This window comes from Corvus hawaiiensis, chromosome 1, assembly GCF_020740725.1.
Source record: "Corvus hawaiiensis isolate bCorHaw1 chromosome 1, bCorHaw1.pri.cur, whole genome shotgun sequence".
Taxonomy (NCBI): Eukaryota; Metazoa; Chordata; class Aves; order Passeriformes; family Corvidae; genus Corvus; species Corvus hawaiiensis.
In genome coordinates, this window is record NC_063213.1 from 37,451,715 (window position 1) to 37,478,916 (window position 27,202).

The 27,202-nt window shown below is 44.3% G+C and overlaps 1 protein-coding gene across 7 annotated transcripts in view; it reads right to left on the bottom strand.

The window, feature by feature from the left end:
- The window catches only part of POMGNT2 (protein O-linked mannose N-acetylglucosaminyltransferase 2 (beta 1,4-)), a 32,613-nt gene extending 7,544 nt beyond the window's left edge, over positions 1-25,069 (bottom strand). For 2 of the 7 annotated variants that reach the window (XM_048301014.1, XM_048300994.1), the window contains exons 1-2: positions 3,376-3,584; positions 1,708-1,887 (exon numbers count right to left, since the gene is read on the bottom strand). The gene's annotated coding sequence lies outside the window, so the exon portion shown is untranslated. Of the gene's footprint in view, positions 1-1,707; positions 1,888-3,375; positions 3,585-22,673; positions 22,792-24,669; positions 24,692-25,048 lie in introns of those variants that run through there. The other 5 variants (XM_048301021.1, XM_048301004.1, XM_048301047.1 and 2 more) reach the window with 4 other exon arrangements.
- Positions 25,070-27,202: the final 2,133 nt, after the last annotated feature.

The following is a 27,202-nucleotide window of genomic DNA, read 5'->3' on the forward strand; positions in this document are numbered from 1 at the left end:
CATCTCCTATTAACATGTCTAGGAGATCAGAGTGGGTGGGATGAGAGAGAGGAATTTCCACTAATAGGCAGCTGGCATAAAGAACTGTTTGGATTCATTTAGGAGATGAGTTCTGTTGTTCTTTTTTTAATTGTGAAGCTACAGTAGGATGAATCACTAAAGCTATTAATATGATGGACAGTGTTCCAAATCTCTCCATTTTAAAGACTGCAATCTAAGTAAGAAATGGGGAGAAAAGTTACAAAATCCACATCAAAAAACCCCAACTACAAAAAAGACAAACACACACTACTAAAACCCCCAAAGGGAAAAACCAAGAGCTTGATTAGGGAGAACAAGGGCGACCAGCATGCCTAAAGAGGGGTCACCTATTCTTGCAGGTATTAAAAGAATGAGAAGTGCTCGTTTTGTCTATTTAGGCCTTGACAAGCTTTTGTTACCAACTGCCCAAACATTTTCCAGGCCAATGTTCAGCTTCCCAGAGCTACAGCAGGCTAAAAAGCCTCATAAAATGGAAAAACAAAAAGCATGAAGGAGACACATTTCCAGAGAGCATCACCACTCTGTGCACAGAGAGAAATGCCTCCTCATGGAGGCCAGCTTGGCTGGTCAGCTCCTGTGCACACAGCCTGCCAGTGGTGGCAGGATGTCCAAACAGAACCATCTCCACAGTTCCCAGAAATGCAACACAACTGGAAGTGGACTGGGGCTGCCCTTGCCACAGGACAGCGAAGGAATTACGGCAGAGCTGCATGGGCAGGAAACGGGCTTCTTGTTACGGTAACACACTGGGAGGGGTAGGAGCAGATACTCCCTCCTCAAGGACATTTTCCCCATCATCACTTCCTACCCCTGGATCCATCCCTTGCTAGACTGGCTTTCCAGGACCAGTACAGGAAGAGAAAAGCATGCAAACATGGCATTTCACACTCCCCCTGCAAAATGTCTTCTGTTCTTTCTCCCATCCCTGATGCAAGAGGCTTAGCTAAGGATTCAGTGTATGTAACACATGCAGTTTTAAATACCGACTTCATTCATGCTCAAAGCAGAAGTTGCTAGAAGGCAACTTTCCCAATTGGAAAGAGGGGGAGTTGGGATTCAGCAGCCAAGAATTTGCTTTTATTCTCATCTCTGTCACAGATTCCCACAGAACTACAAGCAAGTCAATCCCCACAGACCAAAAAGCTGCTATCATCTTATTCACTCTATTTATTTAATGAGATACATATATCTTTCACAGTACATAGCACATTAAAGAAAGGATGGTACACTGAATGGTTGATATACTGGAACATTTTCTTTGTAAAAAGCAGCCAACTGTAGAAGTGCTGACTTTTTAAACAGGAAAAGAGCAGATTCTTGTAGAGGGAGTAAGCTCAGCAGTTAAAGATAAAAATATCATTAATGAAGCCTGATACAAAGAAGGGACATGATAAATAAGAATATCTTGACTACGTAGTCTCAAGAAGAATTTTAAAAATAGAGCTTTATTCAGAAAAAAAAAATAAAAATATTACAATATACTTAAAAAACCCCCTGTCTTATGAAACCCTTATCTATAGAGAGTTGTGATCAAAATTAGGTCTATCTTCAGTTTTTATGGTTTAGCATAAGTGAGGAATAGAAAGCAGAACTGTTAATCTTTCTATACAAGACTGAAACCAAGGAGACTGAGGCTCTGTGCAATGGTCCCTACTGCAAACGTACCTTCAGTATGAAGAGGAGAAGTCTGGTGGCTACAGGACACCTACCAGTTGCACTTATGGATAGAAAACTTAAGTTTTCTTCCATTTAATTTCAGAGTGAGAGCTGGGACAAGAAGAGATCCAACCCTTCACAATGACTAGCAGCCATTAATTTAGTATTTGCTGATACTCCTGTCTTGATCTACAAAACAAAAGGTTAAAAAATTCCAACACTAAGCAGTCAATACATAGAAGCAAACCACAAAGCTGAGCTAAAAGTATAAATCTAAAAAGAATATTTCTTGGGCTTTTAAGATCTGCATTTCCAAGTTCTCTCCTCCATCCATAATGGAGTACAAAATCCTTTCCCCAAACAAAATCCCAGATTTCCAGAAAATTCCCCTAAATAAGATGCATTTCTGATAAACGAGGCGAGAGATGTAAGAAAAATGAGCTAAAAAGGTGAAGAAAAAGAAAAGAAGGTATTCATCTCAGCCCTCAGGTCTTGTTCACCTTCTGAGAGTTCCAAGCCTAAAGATGAAAACCCAAGTTATTCAAAATAACCATGGCTAGACAGAAAGGAAAGCTTAACAGACAGAGTTCATCCAGCTAATCTTTGTTCACCCGAGTGAACAAAGTAACCTATCTGGTTACACTGTCATTAACAGCCCTGTCATATGAGTAAAGAACCTCCCGTTTTGCCTGGTTTCTCGCTTTTAGTCTGTAAGCAAGATACTTTTGTCAGAAAAAAAAATGTCAAGAGAGAAGTAGGTTTATCTTACTTCAGGGGTCTGCCTAAAGGAAAGATGGAGCGGGGGTGGCTGAAGGGAAAATTTACTGATGCTGCAAAGCTGAATTTAAAATAATGTGATGCGAAATCCCAAAGTACTGAACAAGACGATCTTCAGCCACTCCAACTATGCCCCTGGGCTTTAGCTGCCATTTGTTATTCTCTGTACTTTATCTATCCTTTCTTTCTCTGTTCTCCAGCAGGTAGAGTACCTGTGTTATTTGGATCCTGGGACTGGTGCTTAGCAGCATTTACAGCCTGAGCTCTCCCTGCTTTCCATCAGCATGGTGCCCAGGACTGCTCTGTGTGCTGCAAATTCTAAGCAGGAGCCAAAATTGTTTGGAGCACAGCACAGCCAATAAGAACAGTGAAAATCCCTCCTTGGTTACCACAAGCTCCACATTAGCATGCTTTTAGGGGAGGGTAAAAAAAAAAAGAGTAATGCCATAGCAGCACCTGTCCAGCAAGAAATACACTTCTGCAAACCTACAGAATTTAGTCCACATCAGAGGTGTTTTCCCCATGAGACTTTTGTTTAAAAATGATAAAGCAAACCGCTAGTCAAACAAAGAGGGACTACAAAGACGTGGGATTACAAATGAACTACTGACTCCCTTCCCACATGTGCACACACATAGAAGAGGGATTCAGTGTGAACTTGTGGGGAAAGGGGAGCGAGGAGATATCAAAAACATGCTAACCTCCCCCCTCCCCTCAGTACACTGCAACCAGGACTGCCAACAAAACTGAATTCAGAGCCGTATGTGATCAGCACAGCAAACACAGCATAGTTACAATGACACCCAGCAAAGAAATGCAGTAATTCAGAGCATCTGCAACCCTTTTAGTCTTGGAAGTACTATCACTGGTAGATCGGTGTTTCAGCACATGCATGCATACCTGGCGTTGCTAAATAACAGGAAATGCTATCCGGTGCCTCTCTTTCACAGGAGAAAAGAAAAAAGAAGACACCTTAAAGCTATGCTTTGCAGGGGAACGAGCACTCTCCAGTCTTCTTCTTTCCTCACCACCACAAAGAAAAAGCAAAAATCCCATCTAAGAGCTCTCGGCACCGTAACCCGTGCACCATCTGCAGCCTGAGCTACCTCTCTCCCCCAGGTCTGAGCATGCTCTGTCTACCGGCAGTGTCCTATCGCTCCAGCTGGCTCACCTCAATTTGTTAGCCTCCCAGAGGTCAGCCTTGCATGCAGGATGATTTGCTGCAGTATTCCTGCAAATCCCCGACGGGCGGCCACACTGAAACAAACACCACCGTGCTGTTTCACGGAGCTGAGCATGTCTTGGGAGACAGGCGGCAAACTGCTTTGGGGAGGGGGGACACACGCATTTTAGAAATCCTGCTTTTGAGGATCATTAACGCCACTGCTACACCAAACACCTCACACAAGAGAAGAAAACAATAGGAGAGAAAGGAAAAAATGCCCCTTTGCTAGAGGACATGAAAGCCTTTCATCATGCTTTCTAGTAATTCCCTTGGCACCAAGGAAGGAATTTCCCAGCTGTGATGGTCAGCAAATGGCTTAGAATTGAACAAGGCTGTGATTGCCCTCCTTCAGAGACCCAGGGAACAGTATTTTCAAACTAAAGTTATTTTTTATGGTGGAAACAAGTAATTCCTAAACACAAAGGCACAGAAATTATCCAGGAGCTTATAAGAGAATATCCTACTGCACGCAAGCTCATGGAGGTGAGTCCCTTACACCAACCTTCAGAGCAGAGCTTGAACCTGTGGGGACTGAGCAGCTTCATGAAGATGGCAAACCAGATAGTACTGACTGGGAACATTTCCAGTTCTTATCCCACAGTGGGATCTACATGCAGACCACAGCCCACCAAAAGGCTCATGGCAGGAAGTCACACCACTAAACACAGGACTGAGATCTCAGCCCCGCAGGGACACTCTTGCAGGCAGATCACAAGCAAACATATGAGGCACTCTGCAAACGTGTTGACTGTATATTTGCAGGACACATCTTGTTGAATATCTGTCTGTGAGGATTTTCCCTTTGAGACCTAACAGGTAAAATAAGAAGGATGAAAAAGAAGAAAAGTTCTCTGGCACCTCTTCCCACACACTCAAGGTGGATTTTGAACTACAGCATGAGCTTATGTCTGTCCTGCGAGGATCTCACAGAGACACTGGTCAGTCACATCTGCCCGGAGGAAATAAATAATAAAAAAAGAGCAAAGTGAAGAGGGCCCACCCAGTGCCCTCAGCCTGTCCTATTGGGACTAAGGAAATTCAGAGTCACCCATCTCTTTTTAAGGTCATCTCACTGTCCTGTTGCCCCTCTGAATACAGAGATGTTGCCTTGTGTGGAACAAGTCTGATATTTTTCCTCTGAATTTTGAAACTCCAGGAGTGGAGTTAGATTTGGAGCTCACTTCACTTGAGAAAACACATCTTGACTTGGTGTTCCTTGCACTTCAGAAAGCTCCACTGCATGACCTACCTTCCACTGATGCTAATGGGAGCCTTTCCGCTGACCCCACAGATCTTGGCTAGCGACTTTATCAGTGGGACCCCTGATAACCCAGACATACCATGTTGGTCTCTTTATCTTAGACAAGCTTTTATTTTACTGGAGAAGAAAGGACAACATATACAGACCGGTCTTCTATTTATGAATAAGCTTATTCTCTACCTCTGCAATGAGTTATGTTAATGGATTTCTTAGGTACAATTTATCACATTGCACAGAATTTAGAGAGTTTAACCTGTGTCCTGAAGATGGTCCTGTTGTCAATCTGCCACACCACAAAGTACAAAACTACATCATTAAGGGGTGGGGGAGGAACCATAACCAAATAATTCCAGCAACTGTGAAATAATAACTGTCCATTACCATTGCACCATAAGGCACTGAGTGTGGCAGTCCCAAGCTCTTCACAGTCAGCACCTACTACAGGCTGGTAAGGTTTGAATAGGAGGTCTTGGCTCAGAACTAAGCATTTGATAAATATTTAATACCCCTCATAAAGTTGCAGCCTTCAAAAACAGCATCACATTTTAGAACTCCTAAAAAGCAGTACAGCACAAACAAAACTCATCAAGCTAGCAAGAAAGTCTGAATAGGTCCCTCTTGGTTTAGGGCTGACAGAGAGCAGGTAAATCATTATTTACTGAATCTTTGCCTTGCACATATATGTTGCAGGGGTGCCTGCGTCACTCTGAGTCACAGCATTTATTATTTATAGTCCCAGAAGGACTCTCTATAAGAAATTGTTCTTCCTGCAGTGCTTTTTGAACCAAAAGTGCATTTCAGTTTGAGAGCACAAAAAAAAAAAAATTATGCCTGAACTAACAAAAAGGTCTTTGTACTGATAAATACAAAAGGAGACAAAGGAAGCATTTGGTTTCTGGACACCAAGATTGGGACTTCACACAGAGAGGATGACATTTTGATTCTGCAGAAGTTAACATTAAAACTCATGTCAAAAGGACCAGGACTTCAGCCAAATACTGAAAATTTCTAACTAAGCAAGAATATACTTTGACAAGGTAAAAGGTATTTTTCTGAAGAGTATCTCAAGGGCCAAACACCACTTTCCTCAACTGCCTCAAGAATGACATACTCCCAAGGCTTAAGAGATGCAGGGTGCAAGTTTTACATAAATACTAGGTTTAAAAAGGTTTAAGTATGATCAAACATATTTTACACACACACACACACACACACACACACACACACACACACACACACACAGAGGTTACATGTCTTGACATCAACCTGACAAATTCATAGATTTATATGAGATAATTCATGCTCAGAAGAGCATTTTGGTAAGTAAATGATGTTCACCAAGACTGACATAAGAAACCAAGGGTGAAACATTGCCTGAGATCCCTCGGTATGGCCTCACCCTGGTGCTTCCCACAGCTGCTATTTGTTAACTATTTTTGCCCAGGCAGCAGGAAGATCATCTGCCCTCTCTCAGATGACGCTTCAATATTAAGACACAACCTCACCTGAAGAAACACATCTTCCATTTTACAGATAAAAAGACTGAAACTGTCAAAGGGATCTGGGTGGGATGTACCATACCAGCATCCATTAATACGGGAGCAGCTTCCTGTGAAAAATCCACCAACAATCAAAACCTCTTGTGTACTCCAAGGTTGTATTCGTGGGCTTCAGGGCTCAAGACAGAAGCTGGGGCCTCCAAGACCACAGGTGACAGAGTAAACATGGTAAAGCACAGAGAGGAATAAGTTACCAGCTCTGTCACTATTGCTCTCAAAGAGCTGCTAGAAGAGTAGCCACAAGCTTGACATGCTCTGTTCCCCACACACCCTCCTCCCATCTTCTATTCCCACCATACTTGCAATGCAGAGGGTCCAGGGGCCTCCTGCGTGCCTGGGAAACCCCCCTAGACCCACAATTTAGCCTCAAGTTGGAGGCCCTGTCAGAACGACTTGTCCTGGGAATTCTGGAGGAAAAGGAAGAGAGCCCCTTTTCCTGTCTGTTGAGACAAACAGGGCAGTCACAACCAACAAGTCTTACAGATGTCTTAGGAAATCAAGATGTTAGTATCACAGCAAAATAGAGCTCTTGAAAGGAAGAACACTCCTGAATGTGAACATCATAGGGGTACCAAGGTATGGAAAAGAAGAGACATAACAGAAACACAAAACTTGCTTTTCATGAACTGTCAGGCCCTTAGATCTATAGGGGTGAACAGATAATAACTGCATGGAAGTATCCAAAGGATGGGGCTTAAGATGTACAAGAACTTAACTGCCTTCACTGGATTATGCAACTGGTTTGCAAGTGGGCTGCAGTTGTTCCAGAATTGACTCGAACATCTCGGTTCATAAGCAGGATTACAGGAGGGCTTTGAGGATCGGGGTCTAGGACCTTGACTGTTTTTGTGGGTGCCTTCCAACTCAGAATATTCTATGATAGGACTGTTCCCTGAGCTGCCTTTGTTCTAACCTTCCACTTTTTCTGTGTTCAGAGACTTTGTGCTTTCTTAAAAACCTTGAGAACCCAAACCTACAGAGCAAAGTCCTAGTGATGCTTGAGGTGGCCACCTAAAACACAGAGACTAGACAAGAATAAGAGAATAAAAAAGGAGGTACTTTTTTGAAGGGCCTTCAAAGGTACACCCTGGGCAGTCAAAAGGCTACACCCAAGATGGACTCTGGGTCACGAGTTCTTCACACTTTTATAAGTTTGGTTCATTTGCATATCAGCGTTAATTCTCCAATTATAACCTCAGATCATGATGTAATTACCCCAAGTTTTCCCCCCTCTTTAGAGGCTTTTAGTTTACACATTTTGGGGCCTGGTGTCTTTGAGGTGGAAACCTAGAGAGGGTTTGTTAATGTCTAACCAGCATGAGAGAACAGCAGCCAACAGGCCACAAGAAACATCAGAGTTACACACTAGGCAGCACAGGATTTCAAAAATATAAAAGTTAAAACCTAAGGCATCACTAATACTTCATGGAAAGAACTCCACAAGAAGCAGTAGCAGCATCTACAGTCTTGATCAAAACAGCAGTTTCGATCCAAGCTGCAGTGTGTGCTTCAATTAGCCAGTCTGACAAATGCCTGGAAGTAGCTGCAACAGCAGCATGACAGGAATATAGCTCAGAGCCAAGCTAAAGGAGAATCTAAATCAAATCAGGGGAAATAAAAAGGTTTACTGTCATTTTGAGTCCCTTAATTGCAAACAGATTGTTTTGCCTCCAACGCCCCCTTCAGCCACACCTGTGCAACACATCCTCACATTTTAAAGGATGCAGCCAGCATACAACCCAACCCTATTCCTAGGACAGCAGTGTAATATTAACAACAAATAGGAGCACAGTTTCACAGGACACCCTCCCTGTAGTGTAACCATTTAGACTGATGCTAAGGGAGCACAAAACATCCATGTTCTGGATGGGGAGCATATCCCAGGGATACTGATAGTCACATGAAATCTCAGAACAGAGCATTAGGTCTCACAAATAGTAAAATGACTTACACAGGAAGTAAAAAAAAAAGGGTGTTTCCTGACAGCATAGGCCACAGAACTGAAAAATATCTGCTGGCCAATTAAAAAATATCCTAACAATTGGGTTTTGATTAGTACTTAAATACCCCAGTCTGATCTTCCCCATGGAAAAGAATTCTTACCTTGTCCCTCATCTGATTACAGTATCATCAGAACACCCAGCTGAGAAGTAGTAACACATGGCTGCAGGCCAGGCATTTACTGTTTCAAATGTTGCTCTGAGGTCTACCGCTGCTACTGACAGGAGGGAGAAGAAAGCAAATGAATCATCTTTCTCAGCTTCAACATGAACAACTGCACACAATAGGGAAAGTGTGATGAATACACTGAATTAATTGTAAAAACCTATTTCAACTCCTCCAGGTGTCATATGCAACAATTTACAGTTCAATACCTAAGAAGAGCTTCTTCATGCTCTTAGCAGCTTGAAAATTCATGGAAAGACTATTGAATCTAGGCATACTTATCAAGGGCACAGCAGTAAGAAGAAGAAGTCCAAGCCTGACTTGATGGGAAATTTTTGTATTAGACTTGCTGTTGTATTTATTTGAATAGTAATAAAAACCAAGGTGGTTAATTTTTGCCCCATTTTTCCCACCAATAAATCAGTGTATCATTCCCCTACAAGCCCTCCTTGTGACCCATTTGTGTGGAGGTTTTAACACCCCCATAAATATATATGACATGACATTCAATACACACAAGAAGGTGAAAGTTTCAGAGAAAAAGCAGGAAGTATCTGTTGAAAGAGGAACACCTGCAAAACTACTGATACAGTTGCTATTCACTTGTGGCCCTTGGATGATGGGAGATTCCTTACCCAACCCTGCCACAGCAGCTCATTTCTGCTCCCTTCCTTCCTACCAGCAAGATCTGCTGCCTCTGTTGCATCAAATGCTGAGTCAAGTCTTTGGCAATGAGCATCTCTTCAAATAACTGAAGTGTAACCTGACTGTCACTGAGAGAAGGAGCAACATCAGCCCAACAAACCAACTGTTTAAGACAGCTCCAGTTAAAAACATCTGCCCTCATTCATTTTGTACAGCTCTGGGTCCATGTCCTGATATTTGCAAAGCCAAGAACAGAGTGGTCTTTCAGCTACTTTACAGAGTATTTCAAGATATCAAGGGCTCTCCAGATAGCTTCCTACATCAGGATGTGCTTTTCCATCTCTAGGCTTCTACTAGCATTGATGCAGCCATTCCCACAGAAGCCACCTAGCACAGGGAGGGTTGGAGCAGGGCTGAACCCTCTCACTAGCAAAGCATTCCCAAGATGAGCCATAGTAAAGGTATGGGTGCTGTCACACCCATCAGTCTCAAAGAGGAAGGTTCTTGTGACCTTGAAGACAAGACAAAAATGCACATATGTACTGGCCACAGGCAGTGAATCCTATCCCAGGTCTGGAGACATCAGAGACAGAGGACATTTACAACCTTCCTGCCTTGGCTCATCCTGCTTCCCCCCTTCTATGGCAGAATGGTGTGCTTATAATCTGTCCTGAAGGCTGACAGGAGCAATCTGCTGAGGTAGCCAACCCTTCTTTCCAGGCAGAGGGATTAAAGCTACAGCACAAAAAGCTTCTCTTGCAACTATGAAGACCCAAATCTGCACTGGTATTACTGCAGCAAGTGTGTGAAAGGAGAAAGGACGAAAGTCAGGGACTGAGGACTGACTAGAAAACAACCATCTTGCTAAAGTGACTTACAGTTACACAAAATAACCACCATTTCTTTATCATCAAGTGATGAAAAACACCAAACTAAAGTCCAAAATACACTGAAATAAAAACCCTCTTCTCTCATTTGCTTGAATATATTTAATGCTTAAAAATAAGCCTCTACATAAGAGTCCTGTGTTCCAATGGGACAATACATGCACATAAATTAAGAAAGGACTAGAGAACTTTGTGCATAATAGCTTGCCTTGTGACCTCTGTGCTAAGTACATATATATTTGTATATAATACATATGTATGACTATTGCAAAATTCATATAAAAGATTACAATTAAGACAGAGACTACATATTTCTTTTAAGTTTATACCCACATTAAAAGATGATTAATCAGTGGTTTTATAAATCCAAAGAAATTAATTTCAATGAGCTGCTAGCTTCCCAGCTTTAGCTTTATACTTTGACACAACCATAACATAGTCAGAAGCCAAGATGCTGAAAAGCCATATATAAATGTCTGTGGAACTGTCCCAGGCAACCTTACAGGAGAAGGGAAGGTGACAGCAACGCCAATCTTCATTTCCTATTAACTCTCAGGTCTCTACATGAACATGAGTAACAGCCTAAGTAGTAAAGAACAAACAGCCAGAAGCAAGGAGCAGAGGTAAGAACAAATCATTAAAAACTGATAAGCACCAAAGGCCCTAACTTAGCTAAAGGCAGTAAAAATGCAGACACACGAAGAAAACCACATCATGCCTCCTGAAAATGAATCTGGTCATATCGTTTTAGTGCTAAGTGACTACCTCAGTGCAACACCACAGTGTCTGCTAGGAAGGGCAGTATTTCATCTGCGTGCTTAGAGGTCTGAAAACCTATTTTCCCAGGTGTCTCTCTCCCTCCTTCTAAAAGAGAAAATTACACAAATTAATCTTTGTGCACCTTTTTATTTTTCACCGGTCCTCCTCTTCCCTCCCGCCACTCCTCCTATCCATTGTGAAAGGTAAGCAGGAAAATATTGAAATGAAAATTGAAATAAATGACAACAGCAGGAACAGCCTGAGTCCGGTTGGGCTCACAAAAGGGAGTTTATGATACACTTGAGTCAGTGCAAAAAAAGAGGTCATGAAAGTGCTGTCACACACCTTTCTGGAGAGGGCTTTTTGTCCACATAGCTACAGATGAAAGCCTCATCTGCTCAGGGAAACTAATTTTCCAGTGCAAAGGGATTTCAATTCACAAATCACCACCATCCCACTCAATTTATGTTACAAGTGGCCAGAAGAGAGAGGGGAAAACAACAGCAAAGTAAGGCATGAAGCAATTCACAACTAACTCATTTCCAATGCATCAAAGGCTTACCAATGAATGTTCTGTGTGACAGACTGTGGTCATTCTGTAACTACATCTGACTGACTGCTTGCCAGAAGCACATGCAAAACCCCATCACATCCAGGGAATCTCTGACAATACAAAGTGCATTCTCTTCTGAAGGGGGAGTGCAGTCCCTACACACAAGACTCAGGAGGGCTTTTTTCCTGGGACAGAAGCAGTTGATTTCAAATTCCTTCAAGGCATCTCCAAGGCATGTTACACAGACTGTGCTTAAGTATCTCATTGGTCACCTGTAATTCAAAACTTACATACAGCTCAAGACTGCACGAGTGAAATTTTAGCACTGAAAGACATTAAAAACTCACAACAAGGCTTTGAGAAGAATGTAGCAGAAACATCCCAAACAGTCTGGTTTAGAAGACAGAAAGCTCTGAGAAGGGAGAGCAAAAATTACTTTTCAGTGTTAGTTGTAAGACTTCCCAAGAGTTATCTTATGGTTTACTATCAGAGAGCACAACTAGATGAATAGGAAGGATCTATGCGCAAGCCCACTTTATACAAGAGGTACATAGAGCATAACCATGAAACTCATCATAACTCCTTGACATCATTAAAGCACGGTCCTAGCACACAGCTCTAAGCTGAAGAAAGAGATGGTTCTCTGAAACAGCAGTAGCCTACGCCAAACTTACACAACAAGGACTTCCAGTCGAGGACTCAAATCCCGTAATTCAGCTCCTCTTTGCTTCTTGAGCAGCAAAGAAGACAGCAGAGCAGACTTTAGAGACATCTTTCCCTGCTAATTACATGATAGCAGTTTAAAACAGAGATTGCATCACACCCACTGTCTCTTGAGAGCAAAAACACGTGTAATCAAATTGTTAAGGTAAAACAGTAAAAAGATGGAAAGGCAATTAACACTGTATACAAAGAAATCTCTGAAACGGAAAAAATGAACCATTTTCACTGAGAATTACATTTTCGCAGTTGAACTTTGGCAAGTAAGCTGGTACAAAACCCACTTTTTCATAAATATGAGAAACCAAATATCAAATAAACTCTTATTCCTCTCATGTTTAATCTCAAGCTCCATATATGCCACCTCCACACAAGAACGAAGAAATCCTTGTTTAATATCAAAATGCCCCTTGTCCCCTTTTTATGCACATGTGGCCTCCAGAACATCTAGCAGCTGAAGAAGGGGCTCCTGGATGCAACGGAGCAGAGAAGTCCAGCTGCCAGTGAGTACCTCGATCTCTGTTGCAGTTTTATAAGGTAGAGTCAAAGGCCAGAAGAGAGGAGAACACTTGGACGTGTGTTTTGAAAGGAAAAGTTGAAACATTTTACAATGGAAAAGGGAAACATCAGTCGGTTTGGATGTGAGAATTGTGCAGCACAGCCTCTCACAGGTATGACAAAGCAAGCTTTGGAGCACAGGATGGTGAAAAGGCAATGAAAGCTGGAGGCAGGATGGGAAAAGTTTGTGAAACTTTTCAGTTGACACTGGAAAAAGCTTGAAGAGATGAAGGAGCAAATTACTGAGGTCTTTGCTTACATGGCATTTTTAAGGAAAACTTCCAAATAGCCAACTATACTTAAACTCAGGTGTGTCTCTTCTCAAACCTAAACAAAACAACCCAAAAGAATAAAGAAGACCTAGGACTGCAATGAAGGAAAGGAAGAGAAGAAACAAGTAGGAGGGGAATAGAGAACAAAAATAAAACACACTTGAACAAAGCATGTACAACAGAAGAATGTGCAACCTTCAAAGACTACTCTAGAAAAAAAAAAACCACAAGACTGGGAGATTATCTTTTTGATCTGTATTTATCAATAAAATACCAAGAAATTTCCAGTCATGAGCTTGAGACCTCATTGCACTGTATGAAGTAAACAAAATCACTAAAAACACAGGAGACGAATGTGAAAATTTCAGCGCCAGCTGCAATGCTGTGGGATCAGTTGGTGGTAATTCAGTGAAACTGATGCTATAAAATCAGTGCATCAGGAAAACTCAGCCTCCATCTCTCTTTTAGAATCTCAAGGATGCAAGAGGGATGACATTTAATTGAGTACCAAAAAACCCAATAAAAACATTTACATCTGTACACAAAAATGATATATCATCTCCCAGTTAGAAAGCAAGCTCAAATCCATGAGAAAAGAAATAGATGACTTCACGCTACCAGGAATATGTGGACAGCAACCAGTGCAGAGAATACACTGCATCCTCAGAAAGCACACATGACATCAAATACAAAGTAAGAAACATGGTGTCTCGGTTTTGAAAGACAGGTGTCTGCTAAGGAAGGCAGAGGCCCCCCTTGAAGTGGCAGATATAACCCCTTTTCCCTCCAAGTTATTATATTTTGAAATCAAGAGCCTTTAGGCGAAGATGTGGGAAATAGGAATAACAGTTCTTTACTATATATATATATGTATATAACCAGTCAAACAAAACAACAACAACTCTGGCAGTAACAGCAATCACAAATCCAGTGCCAGCCTTCTCGGCTGTCAGGCCCTTTCCCCTCGGGTGCAGTTCCGCTCGCAGCCGGCAGGGGCGCTGGCGGCTCCCGGTGAGCAGGGCAGGTGCGATGGTTCCCCCGCGGCTGCAGGGGGCGCTCCGGAGCGAGCTCGGGGAGCACGCGGCTCTGGTGCCCTGGGATCCCGGGAAGGGATGGAACAAAGGCTTCACAAACCGCTGGGCAGCTGATCCCGGGCTCTCAGGAACAGCAGGCTGGAATGGCAGGGACGAACGCAAATCCCGGGTGGCAGGCGAGATGTATCCAGATGGGAAAAACCACGGAGGCCCAGGCAGGCAGGGCGAGCAGGGCTACAGCTAAAGCTCGAAGCAGCAGCGGGGCAGGGCAGCCACAGCCCGGTCTCCAGCAGGGCAGGGAAAGCGGCTTTTGGGGTCCCGGCGTTGCTTCCAGCAGGAAGAAAGAACGGCCAAAAAGAAAGCAGCAGCAGCTCCTTTCTCTGCAGCTTCTCTCTCCGGACGCTCAGAGCGAACTGTCCCCACACCCAGGTGTAGACAAAAGAGTAGCCAGGCCCGCCCCACTCCCCTTTTTGTCTTTCTTAAGTACAGCTATTTGTCCCCTAGCAACATGCATATGGGAGAAAATTCCTTTAACAGGAAAACCTAAGACTAAACTAAAACCCCAACACATGGCATGAAAATGAACCAAAGGGGAGGAAAGAAAACAGAGCCAAAAAGAGTACTTCCACTAAAGGACCCAGAAAAAGAACCAGATAGAGAAAAGATCATAGAATCATAGAATACGCTGAGTTGGAAGGGACCCGTAAAGATTGAGTCCAACCCCTGGTCCCATGCAGAACATCCTAAGCATCACCATATGACTGAGAGCATTGTCTAAATGCTTCTTGAACTCTGTCAGGCTTGGTGCTGTGACCACTTCCCTGGGGAGCCTCTTCCAGTGTTCAGCCACCCTTTGGGTGAAAAATTTTTCCCTGATATCCAACCTAAACCTTCTCTGACTCAGCGTCAGGCCATTTCCTCAGGTCCTATCACTGGTCACAAGAATGAAGAGATCTGTAGCTGCCCCTCCTCTTCCCCTCCTGAGGATGCTGAACACCACAGTGAGGTCTCCCCTCAGTCTCCCCTTCTCCAGGCTGAGCAAACCAAGTGACCTCAGCCACTCCTCACCAGAGTTCCCCTACAGACTCTTCACCATCCCTGTGGCCCTTGTTTGGACACTCTCTAATGGCTTAATGTCTTCTTTACATTGTGTCACCCAAAACTGCCCCCAGCACTCGAGGTGAGGCCGCCCCAGTGCAGAGCAGAGTGGGACAATCCCCTCCCATGCCTGGCTGGCGATGCTGTGCCTGATGCTCCCCAGGATATTGTTGGCCCTCCTGGCTGAATTGCAAATTATTGAAAATTTATACATATTTTGCTGTTTGCTAGAGAGGAAACTGTGTAATATCCTCAGTCTCTTCTAGTGCTTCCACCCTGCTAGGCAGAGGTGTTGGGGTGCTGTATCACCTGCTACAAACAAGGCGTTCTGCTATGGTTACCAGACACAGGCAGAGTGTGAAAAACGAGGAGAAGTGGAGGGATGCACTGTAAGGTAGCAAACACCAAACCATCAGGGTTTCCATCTACATCAGTGATGCTGCTGAGCCAAGGACAGTAACACAGAACAGCAACACCTGCACTACTCTCAAGACTGCTCTTCCAGGGGACAGGAAAAAGCTCATGTCCTTATCCCACTTCAAGCCACTACAACAAGTGAAACCTCCTTTCACAGAATGAGCTTTGCTTACCCCACACAGCACGGCACCAGGTATATATGCCCAATGGAAGCAACGCTTCTGCTTAGATTTAAGGGTGTGCCTAACTCCTGGCTGGATCAGCACTTTCAACCACACATCCTTGTGGGCCAAGGATTTGCGTTCTTACGCATCTTTAAACTTTCCAGGACGTGTCATTTATCATTCTGACTGTGATAAAGGATGGCAACACCCTGCTCGTTTATCTTGCTCTCAATACACTGCAGAAAACAAAAATATAGATTTTTTTACAACAAGGTGGAGGACACAGATATCGCTCTCCCTCTTTGATAATTTAACTATAGCATAAAATCATCAGGTTTAAATCAGAAGAAGGGAGAAAACACTTGAAGACGGGAAAAGAAAAAATGTGGGGGAAGCAACATTTACTGCAAAAGAAACAAACAAAAAAATCTGTTTACAGATCACATCTGAAAAAAACATCTCTATTAAATGTGATGTCAGAAGAACTGACAAGGATAAATCCATGTGCAGCTCCAGGTATTTCAGCCTAAACGTGGAAAATACACATTATTTTGAGTTTATGAAGGGCTTAGTATTATCAGTACTATTTACACACACTTTCCTAGTTAATTTTAGACATATTGCAAGATTTTAAACCAACAGACTTGAGTGCTCACTGATTTTAAAAGACAACAGGTCCCTATTTTTTAACATGTTTCTAAATTATATATGGGCTGTGTACTCCTCCAGACAAATGAACTCTGATAAATTATGTTCTGCCTCTAGCCAGGTGCTTCAAGTAATCTCCTCCTTCCCACCTCTTCATCACATGAAATAAAGCTGAAGACTGCACAATGTCAGATCTGTTCAGACGCTGCCTCTACCTAAAACAATACAATCCATGTGCTGAGATCGTCATCACCCTCTATTACCAGAAGCTGAAATGTTTGCTGCAATGGGCTCAGGCAGTCCTGAGAGGGTGCTGACTAGAACACATCCTCCACAGCCAGCCTTATGCCAGACTGCATCACAAGTTTCTCCTGTTGGGATTGCTCTCCCTCCTAAGTGACTTTCTCTTTTATGCCTGGCTACGTTTTGGCTGCACCTGTGGTCTGCAATACATTTGACAAACAGCACAGTGTGCTCCATGACCTGGCTGCTCCCGAGCCACGTGCCTGCAGGAATGCTGCCTGGAGTATTAAGGCCACTGCATCCGCTTGAGCACACACACCCCATTTTGGACCTGCTTCATTACCCTTTTCTCAGCAAGCTTGCCTAGAGTTAATTTAATGCATTTAAGGACTGAAGACCAGCTTTGCCACCCTGCAGTGCTATCAAACATGTTACAGGCAGAGAATTTGGCCATATTCCATCTATGGGGTTTCCTTCAAAGTCCACTTCTTCTGAAAATAGCTGAGCTGATGCTTGAGCAGTATGAGAAAAGCGCTCCATCCAACACAGACCACCACCATGGAGAGCTGCTGTGTCTTTACACTGACCCTTGCACACCCAATTCATCCCCTATGACAGCACAGGAGTGGGATCATTTCCAAGTCTCAAATCTCCTTAATCTGATACTCTAGGAACAAGAGTGGAGTACACAACAGTAGTCCCTATATTCAGGTTCTACTGGCCAGCCTAATACGATGTCTCTCTCTACTGCTACAGAAGGGCACTCGCAGTCCCCAGACCAGGAAGCAGCATCAGGGAGTCACAGGAGTAACGAGAGGCAAGTAAATGCTTTCCAGCTTCTTCCTCAGCAGGAGTCCCCTGAGCTTGGGGACTGTCATCTTAAGATCCAAATTCCCATGGAAGAAAGCTTTTTCCTTTTCAAGGGTGACTTCCAACTTCATCAACATTTAGGCAGGATGTAACAAGCAGGAGGCCCGGTATACCCAGCACAGCTTTGAGAGAGAAGGGGGGAGTCTTTGTTTAGAGCCACACCCGGACATGCCTTTGCAGCGCAATCCCACCTCTGTCCACAAATGGGCTTCCTCCCAACCCATTCAGAAATACCTGTACTATGCTTTCTACCAGCACTACATAAACTAAAAACCTTTAAAGTTCAAACACAAATCACTTCTTTTCCGATCTGGCCAATTAAAAAATGACAAATTACAACAAGTTGTGAAATTTATCTTGTCACCAGCCTATAATTGCTACCTGGCGCTTCAAATTATGGCAGAAAAAAATGAAGAACAAAACTGAAGTGCTTATGGCTTGTTTGGATTCTCGTTTACAAAGTACAGCATTCTCTTCGTCAGTGTGTGAAGAAATGCAATTGCTCTGTGGACCTCTACATCAAAAACATCTACTTTAATTAATTATTTGAGTATTATACCAGCAAGAAAAGAATTACTGTCATTATTTCAGAGCTGCTTATTGCTTATACATGTGATCTGTCTGCAAAGGTTAATACTAATTTGTCAAAAATCTAAGTTCATTTTACTACAGAATTATTATGGTATTAGGATTTAGAATTAGCAGACAGATACTATGATTATTAGGATACCTAATGGTATCCTAATAAATACAAAAATGTTTTGAGATCTTTCCAAAGAGGGACCGGATAAGGATTGAGGAGTAAAGGAGGAAGAAAAGGCTGCAATTTAAGTAGGTGTGAGATTGTCTACAGATGGAGAGCTAAGGATAGAGAAAGACTGAAGAGCCCAATGTCAAAGAAAAAAAAAACCAACAAAACTACAGGTGGACTTCCAAGACCTTCCGAGTAAAAGTACAGTACTTTAGGTGCACTTAGATGCACTTGGTTTAAAGTTCACTCATTCACCTTTCTTAACTAAAAAAGTCACCTATAAATACCAGAAATAAAAGCCCACCAATCAAAAGCAATCAAAGTCACATTTTTAAAGCTAGCTCTGCCCCTCTGTTCTTCCCCCCAGGCTTCCAACTTCCCATCTCAGGGCTGTCAGTAGCTGTCAGCAGATCATATGAGAAATTCATCTGAACATACAACATAACTTGACAGGCAATACATCAGAAAACCTAGATGTGACAACAGCAAATTCCACCAGATGGTCCTGGATCATATCTATCTATTAAAAAAAATTCTGACAGAAAAAAAGTCCTAACCACACATAAGCAGAGCTTCTGAGGAATGAAAAAAAAAAAAAAATCTGGTATATGCACTGTTTCACCCTTTGTCCTAACCATGCCAAAAAAGGAGATACACAACAGCTCCAGCTTGTCCTCAACAGTTTGTCCTGTCATTAGTATCTATATGTATATTTCATCCTCCTCTCCAAAGAAAAGACTTCTAAATAAAGATGCCTCTCCATTAAAGGCAGTATGTGCTACTAATAGTGCTGCTTTTCAATTGAGAAAATTCCATCAATGACTCCAGAGCCTGGTCTTCCTTTAGCACCAACCTGGTCTCCAGGAACACCAAACCCATGTGGTTAGCCCTGGCAGTAGCTGCAAACTTGAAGCACATTCCAGACTCCCTGTTTGGCACCCTTCCCATACCCCTGTTGCTCTTGCAAGCAGCAGATTGCTTGGGTTCAGGCTGCCTACAAACCTCATCAGCCTCTGCAGCGACCCTTTCAGGAGAGACCTTGGATTGCCTTCTCCACTGTCAGTCATGCAGGTCAAACACTGACAGTCCAGACCTACCCTCAATCCAGGTAAAACTGCCTTTGATACACATGAAACACAAACCACATTCCAGCAGGCACAACCTGCTCTGGCCTCAGGCCCACATGAAACAGTGCTGTGGTAGGCACAGCGTCAAGATTGGGACACTGCCACCCCCTGAGAGATCAGCACAGTCCCATGGCACAAAACACCAGGTTCAGAAGCAGCTCTATGGCTATTTCACTGAAGCTGTCACTGTTCTTCAGGTGAGCACCAACAGCCTGGCCACAGCAGCAGCTCAGCTGTGACAAAAGTGACAGGCCTACGAAACATAAATCAAACGGGAGTAGGCTGTCACTGCTCAAGTGAGACCTTCGGGGACACCATTCCTTTCTCCTGTTCTGCCCCTGCCTTCAACAGCTGTGTGCAAATGCATGTTTGGCCCTGTGAGAAGTAGTTGTGCGTAACTGCAAAAAACTACCACATATCCTTGTCCTCCCAATTACACACGCTTGGAAGTAAAAGGTATTTAGTCAAATATATATTTAATTGGTAAAGCAAATAGACATGAATCTGAATGCACCAAGGGAAGGAAGACAGTGGAGGATGTGGTGGTGTTATATCATTGTTTAATAGCACAGGATAGTGCTCCAAAGTCCTTTGGAAATCTGACAGCTCTTTTGAATACAAAGCTGTGACTGTGGTAGAAAGCAGATCTACTCCCCCTCAGTGCACAAGCTGCACTCCACAGCTCAGGGCTGAGGAAATCTCTCTTCAGGCCACTGTGGCAAAATCAGTTCCCACCAAGAAACCAGACTGATCCTTTAACTAAGGAGCAGTTCTGTATATTACACCTACCTTTTTTCCTTCCCCTAATGACAGCTCCTTCCATTACAGACTCGCCTTTGCTGTTCATCAAAGTGCACCCGTTTCCTGAGTGAGAAACACCTGTGTGGGATTCCTCCAGCACACTGGTGGGGAACTGGGCTCAAGTCCTGTTTCAGGAACTGCACCTGAGTGGACTGGCTCCAGAGCTTAATAATGAAAAGGGCCTTCTTAGCAATGGCTGATGGCTACTCCCTGACTTCTGAAGAAGCAGTTTATTGTCTCCATCCAATCCATTTTACAATTATCACCTCTAGCACAGAGAGAAAGCTACTTTTACATCATGGACCTGAGAACAAAAGGCTTATGAAAAAGCCAATTCTTCCCTCCTCTTCAAACTTTAACAAGGAATATCTGATTTTTCACTCTTTGTCATTTTGACATAAAAGTCAGTGACATTTTCAAGTTTTGTTGTTGTGCACCAGTGGGGTTTCAAATACTGCAGAAGAACATAATTACATTTACAGACACTTGTGACTGGAACTTAAAGGTTGCAACAACTATAATAGTCTCTTAGAGATAAGAAAAATAGGCATTTAGCTCAAAATGTCTGTTCTGATTAAACTGAAAATGGACACCACCTTTTTACTGGAGTGCCTTTTGGCATCTGAAAGTTTTTACTATAAATACTAGACCATGATTTTCCAAACCATTAACTTCCCACAGAGAGAAAAATATACATCTTACTATTTAATTGTTCTCAGCTGAAATACTGTAAAAGAGAAGGCATAACATGTATTTAATAAAATTGATAGAAAGTCACTTCCTCACATTCTGATATTTAATTATATCTCATTAGAAAAGCAAAAAATAGTGCAAATCAAAGTCCATGAATCAGCTGTTTACTTTATTTATTTATAGGCACTTATATAGTGCTCGTCACCATAGCAACCAGGAACCTTTTTTCCTTCTTGTTCAAAGGAAAAGTTGTAATTTCAAAAAGTGATCCTTTGATGTCACAGTGCAAATAGGTACTTAGGTCCTGTGCTTTAGGCACTTTAGGCAAGTGCCTGAAGTACATGAACCAAGTCAAAGGTGCAATGAAAGAGACAGAAACAGAGAAAGGAAAAATGAAAGGAAAGGAACCCTGAAACAAGTGGAAAAAAGGGAAAGAGGGAAAGAGTAAAGGACTTTCCTATGAAAATCCACAGTGCACTGTGTCCCACAATAAGCCATAATTGCCCCAGTACTTTTTACCTGTAAAAACAGGTGATGGGTTCATGGAGAACAGTCCAATTAATGAAGACCAATCAACAAGTTCCAAATTTATGCTGAGGGCACTGGTGAATATTCTTAAGCAAGGTTTTCTAAAAGCATAGTAGCTTAAAAATGAGGCTGCAGAGGGCTGTCTCCCTTTTGAGAGCAGAGAAGTCAGACTTTGACTACTACTCTCTTCTGATCCCCCAGCCATTACTAAGTTCCCACAGAATTAACAGACCTTTCTAAAAATGCCATCTGTTCACAAAACATCAAAGAAATGTATAAATTAGAACACTGCTCCTGCATACACCATTACAGAATGAATTACTAGGTATGTCCTGCAATTGCTGTTTCCTCATGATACTGCTGGGAACTACTTTTCAGACCCCCAAAAGAGACTGAAATTGGTTTTACACTATTTCATCTGGTTGCTTCCCACCATTGTATAGATGAAACACATACATGCACAATGCAGTATTTCAGATTCTTTTTAAAGCTAATGAATTTCTAATTGGGACAGAAAGAAAAAATAGAAGATATCTTTGGCCTGTTGTCATTTTGTTATATAAGAGACATTATCATGAAGGTTTCCTCAAGATACCGGTATGTGAAGTTATTATCTTCAACTCTGTATTTAGCTTGATCCTAACTTCTTCATAAGCCAATACTGTCCAAAGCAGTTAAATAAGGAATGTTCACTTGGTCTAAACACATAAATCTTTACTCAAGACTGGTGGTTATTCTGTAGTCCTTTTTTATACTGTATTCTAAATAGGGCAGAAGCTGCCTGTATGACAGCAGGAAAAGTGACAAGTTCCTTATCTGGAAAAGCACCAGAAGGCACTGTTACCAGAGCAGACCAGCTCTTTTAAAGTGGATTGATGAAGTTATTTTTAAAAACACCTAATAACACCATAGAGGAGACTCTGATCTCTGCAAAGGTGAGCCGCACAGCTCGATCCTCCTGGGAGGCAGCTAATGAAACTGAAGCTTGTCATACACAGACTGCATCCAGTAATTGGCTTGGAACACTCGCAGTTGAGACTCCCCCATGCTGAGCTCAATGCCCTGCTCAAAGCTTGTGCCAAACGCAGGCGGAGCTGGGCACTGTCTGGCACGACCAGGTGTGAATGGCCCTCTCTCCCCTGCCCATGCCACCAGGCCCAGTCTGCCTACTTGGAAGGCAAAGAAAGAAACCTACTTTCTTCCAGCCCCCCACACCTACCAGATGGCTTCCAGGACAGGGAGAGACAGCTGTGTAGGGAAGGTGGCAGAGTGGTGGCAAAGAAGGTGGTGCGCTGATGGAGAAGAAGGGAACATGTTCTACCACAGAAGGTGAAGGAAAGGTGCAAGAAGACCTAAAAGGAGATGGAAGAGAGTCCCATGTCATACCTTCATCCAGCACACCAGAACCACCACCAAATGCTAACCCTCAGTCAGTGCTCTGTGCAAAGTCCCTTAGGGACAGCCACTGGCTTCCCCAGGAAGGTAGCCAGCAAAACAGGGGGAGCATCACTCATCTTCCCCAAAATTCCACTGACCCTTCCTAGCCCTCTCTTCCCTGACCTTTGTGGATCCACAGACTCACTCTACCTCTCAGTGTGAGCTACAACACTGAATTCTGCAGCCACCCTGGAACATAAGCTAAGAAAATACCATCCCACAGTGTGAGAAGATTCTTTGTGCTCTTGAAGAAATTTTATCTGTGTAGCTAAGGACCTCTGATCTGGTTCTGGCTCTGTGGTTGAATGCTCTCCTTTGCACCACCTTCTTTTTCATGATTCTTCCTGCCTCCCACGACTTCCTAGAAAAATCCATTCCTTCACAGCCTAGATACACCCTGACTGGAAAAGCCATTTTAAGTAGAAAGTAGTTTCTTCTGCTGAGAAAAGTAATCTCTGATCATTTGATAGTTTTACTTGTGGAAAAGCTCCAAGCCCCTATGTTTTAAAACACCTCCTGTGTTAGAGCACAGGCCAGACACACTAAAAACTCTGGGGAACAGCAACTGAATGTGGGCTGCTGTCACAGGGAACATTTAAACCCTCAGCACTTATGGAACACTTTAAAGCAACGATTTTTAAGAGAAAGGGGGTGAGAAAAAAGGGAGTAAGAATATTCAATTGCCAGATGATTGAAGCAAACCTCAGTAAGTCCACAATGAGATGCAACTCAGGAGATTGGAAATTTAACTGGAAAGAGATTTTCATACAGTCAATCCATTTTGCACATTGCTTAATAGAGAATGGGCTCTAAGTAATTAGTCCCAAAACATTACCCAGGTACCTAGACTGCATGTTCATGGCACACTTCACAAGTGTTGGAAGCTGAACTCCAGCTCTGATGACAGCTAATTAAAACACAAAAGTGAGACTCCAAGTAAAACTGCCACCTTGCAATCATAAACCGTTCAAAATGCACTCTGGCAGAAAAGCAGACTGCAAGGCAGCTTTCCTGTATCTAGTTCATGCATTTGGTATCTACCACGGTTTTGAAAATGACATTGCAAAATAAACACCCTGTCTTACAGCTGATGTGTTTAGCATAAGTCAGATTTGTTTCGCAGAGAACGTCCTTGCAGAGAACAAGAGCTCTTCTGGTTCCCAGCTAAGTCAAGGCTTGAGCTAACAAGCCAATCCATCACTTCAAGTGTTTTGAGATCGCTCTTAAAAGGAGACGTTTCTGTTTTATTACCAAAGTCAGCAGTCACCGTTTAAAAGTCAGCATTTGTCAATAGTTACCCAACTATGGCACTGGTGTGAAAACACTGATATGTTCCCTTGGCTTGAGCAGTTGTTCAGATACAGTCCTTATTCTCATCGCCAGAGGAGAGTGTGCCTCTCCAATTTATTTATTTTTCCCAACATGCAGCCTTCATCTTCATAGCCCATTTAAACACCGGGTTAATTGAGGGGGGCTGGAAGGAAGCAAGGGGACCCAGCAGACACCGGTGATCCCAACCTCGGAACATGCATGTGCAATGCATCCAGAGCTGACGCAGCCAAGAGAAACTTTCTCACCATGCTTAGTCAGCACGCAATAATTAAAAAGGTGCAAGATGTGATAAACCCGGCATCCGTATCCATTGGGGCCAAACTCACAAATTCATTGCTAAGGTTTCAAAGCCGAAGACAAGTGTCGGGGGGGGGGGGGGGGGGGGGAAGTCCCAAGGCACTCAGCCATCAAGGAAAACTGTCAGGAGAACATAATTACATCTTTACCTGCCCCAGTAGGCTTTAAACCTGCGGCGCCTTTGACCTCTGGGGAGGTTATTAGAGTTGTAATTGACCAGCTGCCTGTTAGAGCAGGCACCGCTCACCCTCACCGCGGGCTGTCGGGCCGGACCGCTCTCGCTGCCCGGCTCTGCGGAGGTGCCCACGGCCGCGGCGCCAGCCCCGCTCCGGGAGGGTTCCCTGGCTTGTCCGCCTCCTCGCCGTGGGGTCGCCGCCGACAACGAGGGACACGGCCCCGCTCCCCCCGCTTCCCCATCACCCGTTCTCCCTTCGGGCAGGAGGCGGCAGCCGCCGCCAGCCCCCGCGAACCGCCCCCTGCGAGTACCCGGACCGGCCCCCGCCCCGCGGCCGCCCCGCACCGCCTCACCTGCCGCCCGTGGCAGCGACCGCCCCTCGGCCCGGCCCGGCCCGGCCCCGCCGCCCCGGCCACCTCCTCGCTCCCGGTGTCCCCGCCCGCCGCCGGGAGGGGACGGGGCGGGTGGCCCTCGCAGGCGGCGGCCGCGCATGCCTGGTGCGGGCGAAGGGCATTGTGGAAGCTGCAGTTCGCGGGGCCTTCACGGCGGGCGCCCTGCCCGGGTGCTCAGCGCACAGCCTGCCCTCCCTCCTGCCCCCGCTCCTGCCCGGGTGCTCAGCGCACAGCCTGCCCTCCCTCCTGCCCCCGCTCCTGCCCGGGTGCTCAGCGCACAGCCTGCCCTCCCTCCTGCCCCCGCTCCTGCCCGGGCGCTCAGCGCACACCCCGCCCTCGCTCCTGCCCCGCGTTCAGCGCACAGCCTGCACCCGGTCCCAGCTCCCGCCCCTGCTCCCACCGCAGCCCGGCGGGTTCTCCTCCCGGCTTTCTTCCGGGCTGCCCAGCTCTTGGCTCCTCGGCTGATCGGTTTCCTGGAGCCCTCTGATTTTGCCAGCCGTCTGCTTGTCGTCCTTCTCCCAAGTTTCCTCCAGCCTCCACAGAATCACAGAATCATCGAATCATCAAGGCTGGGAGAGACCTTTCAGATCATCCAGTCCAAGTGTCCACCCAGCACTACCACTGTAATCCCTAAACCTCTTCACCCAGCACCAGATCCAAGTGTCTCTTGAACACCTCCAGGGATGGTGATTTCAACACGCCCTTGGGCAACCTATTCCAATGCCTGACCACTCTAACAGTGAAAAATTTGTTTCTAATATCTTATCTGAATCTCCCCCGTCCCAGCTTAAGGCCATTTCCTCTTGTCCTCTTATGCTAGGCATAGCAAAAGAGACCAGCCCCGCCTCACTGCAACCTCCCTTCAGGTGGTTGTAGAGAGCAATGAGGTCCCCCCCTGAGCCTCCTCTTCTGCTGTCCCTCCCAGCACCTCCTCACACTGGCCTTCCCCTGTCCCTTTGGGTCCCTTCCTCTGCTCTCCCTGCCTGACAGGCTCCTTTCTTGTTTGCTGCCCACACTCCCTGCCCTCTTCCAGTGAGAAGGAGGTGCTAAAGCAGAGGGCAGCCATCCTTATGATGAGTTCACAGCTCCAAATCCACCAGGAAAACCTGACAGATCGCAGGCACCTGCATCCTTAGTGGAGGAAGGTTCCTTCCCACCGGGGAAATTGTGACAGCAGTGGCGGGTCCCATTCACATGGTGGGGTTTGCTAAGGTCAGGCTTCACCAGAGCAACCCAGAGACCATTACAGCTTGAATAAACCACCGAGAGCATGCTGAGCCTGCAACAAGAGGTTGAATCGTCTGAGCAGGTGGACACGTGTGTGTAACAGTACCTCTGCTCCCAGCCTCTCCCAAAGTCAATGGGGCTTTTGTCATTCAGTTCACTCAGGTTTTTGTTTCTCATAGGAGCTTCCCATTTCCAGGCCCGGACAGAGCTCTCACTCAATGGGAAGGACAGATAGTGGTTTGGTAGCACTTTTCACATCAGCTGGTGTTTGTATGCATAGCTAAATGCTTCCAGAGTGACAGGACTGCTAAACATGCATGCAGGAATTTAATATAAAAGTTTAACTGTTGAAAAGTTCGCTCCTGAAAAGCTGATAGGCATTTGGGGGAAATCAAATATAAAAGCTTAGTACTTCTTCCTCCAGCCTCTTTTTTCTGCCTTACAGATTTTGTAGCTAATGATCTGAAGAATTAACTTGGGTTACAAGAGATGCACACAAGAACTGAGGGTTTTCAGGAATGCTTATTGCTACTTAAAATTTAATTTCATTACATGTCTATGAATTTTAGTGTTGAGCTTCCATGGACTGACAAGGCAAATGTCAGGCTTCTGAGATTTGTTTTCCAGTTTGTTCAAGAGCTATTACACTAATGAAATCCATTGCGAGAGATACCATCTACTCTGTTTCTCCATAAGTTTCTGAGTTGTAGTCCAGTCTTGGAGAGACTTCAGAATGCTGGACCCCCATGCATTTAACTAGAGTAACAGTGCCAAATAATCATTATCATCATAATTTTCATTATCTCATTGGAATTTTCACTGGAATAAAAAGTCACTATTTCAACAATGTTTAGAGGTATCTATAAATCTTCCCAAAGCATTTGTGAG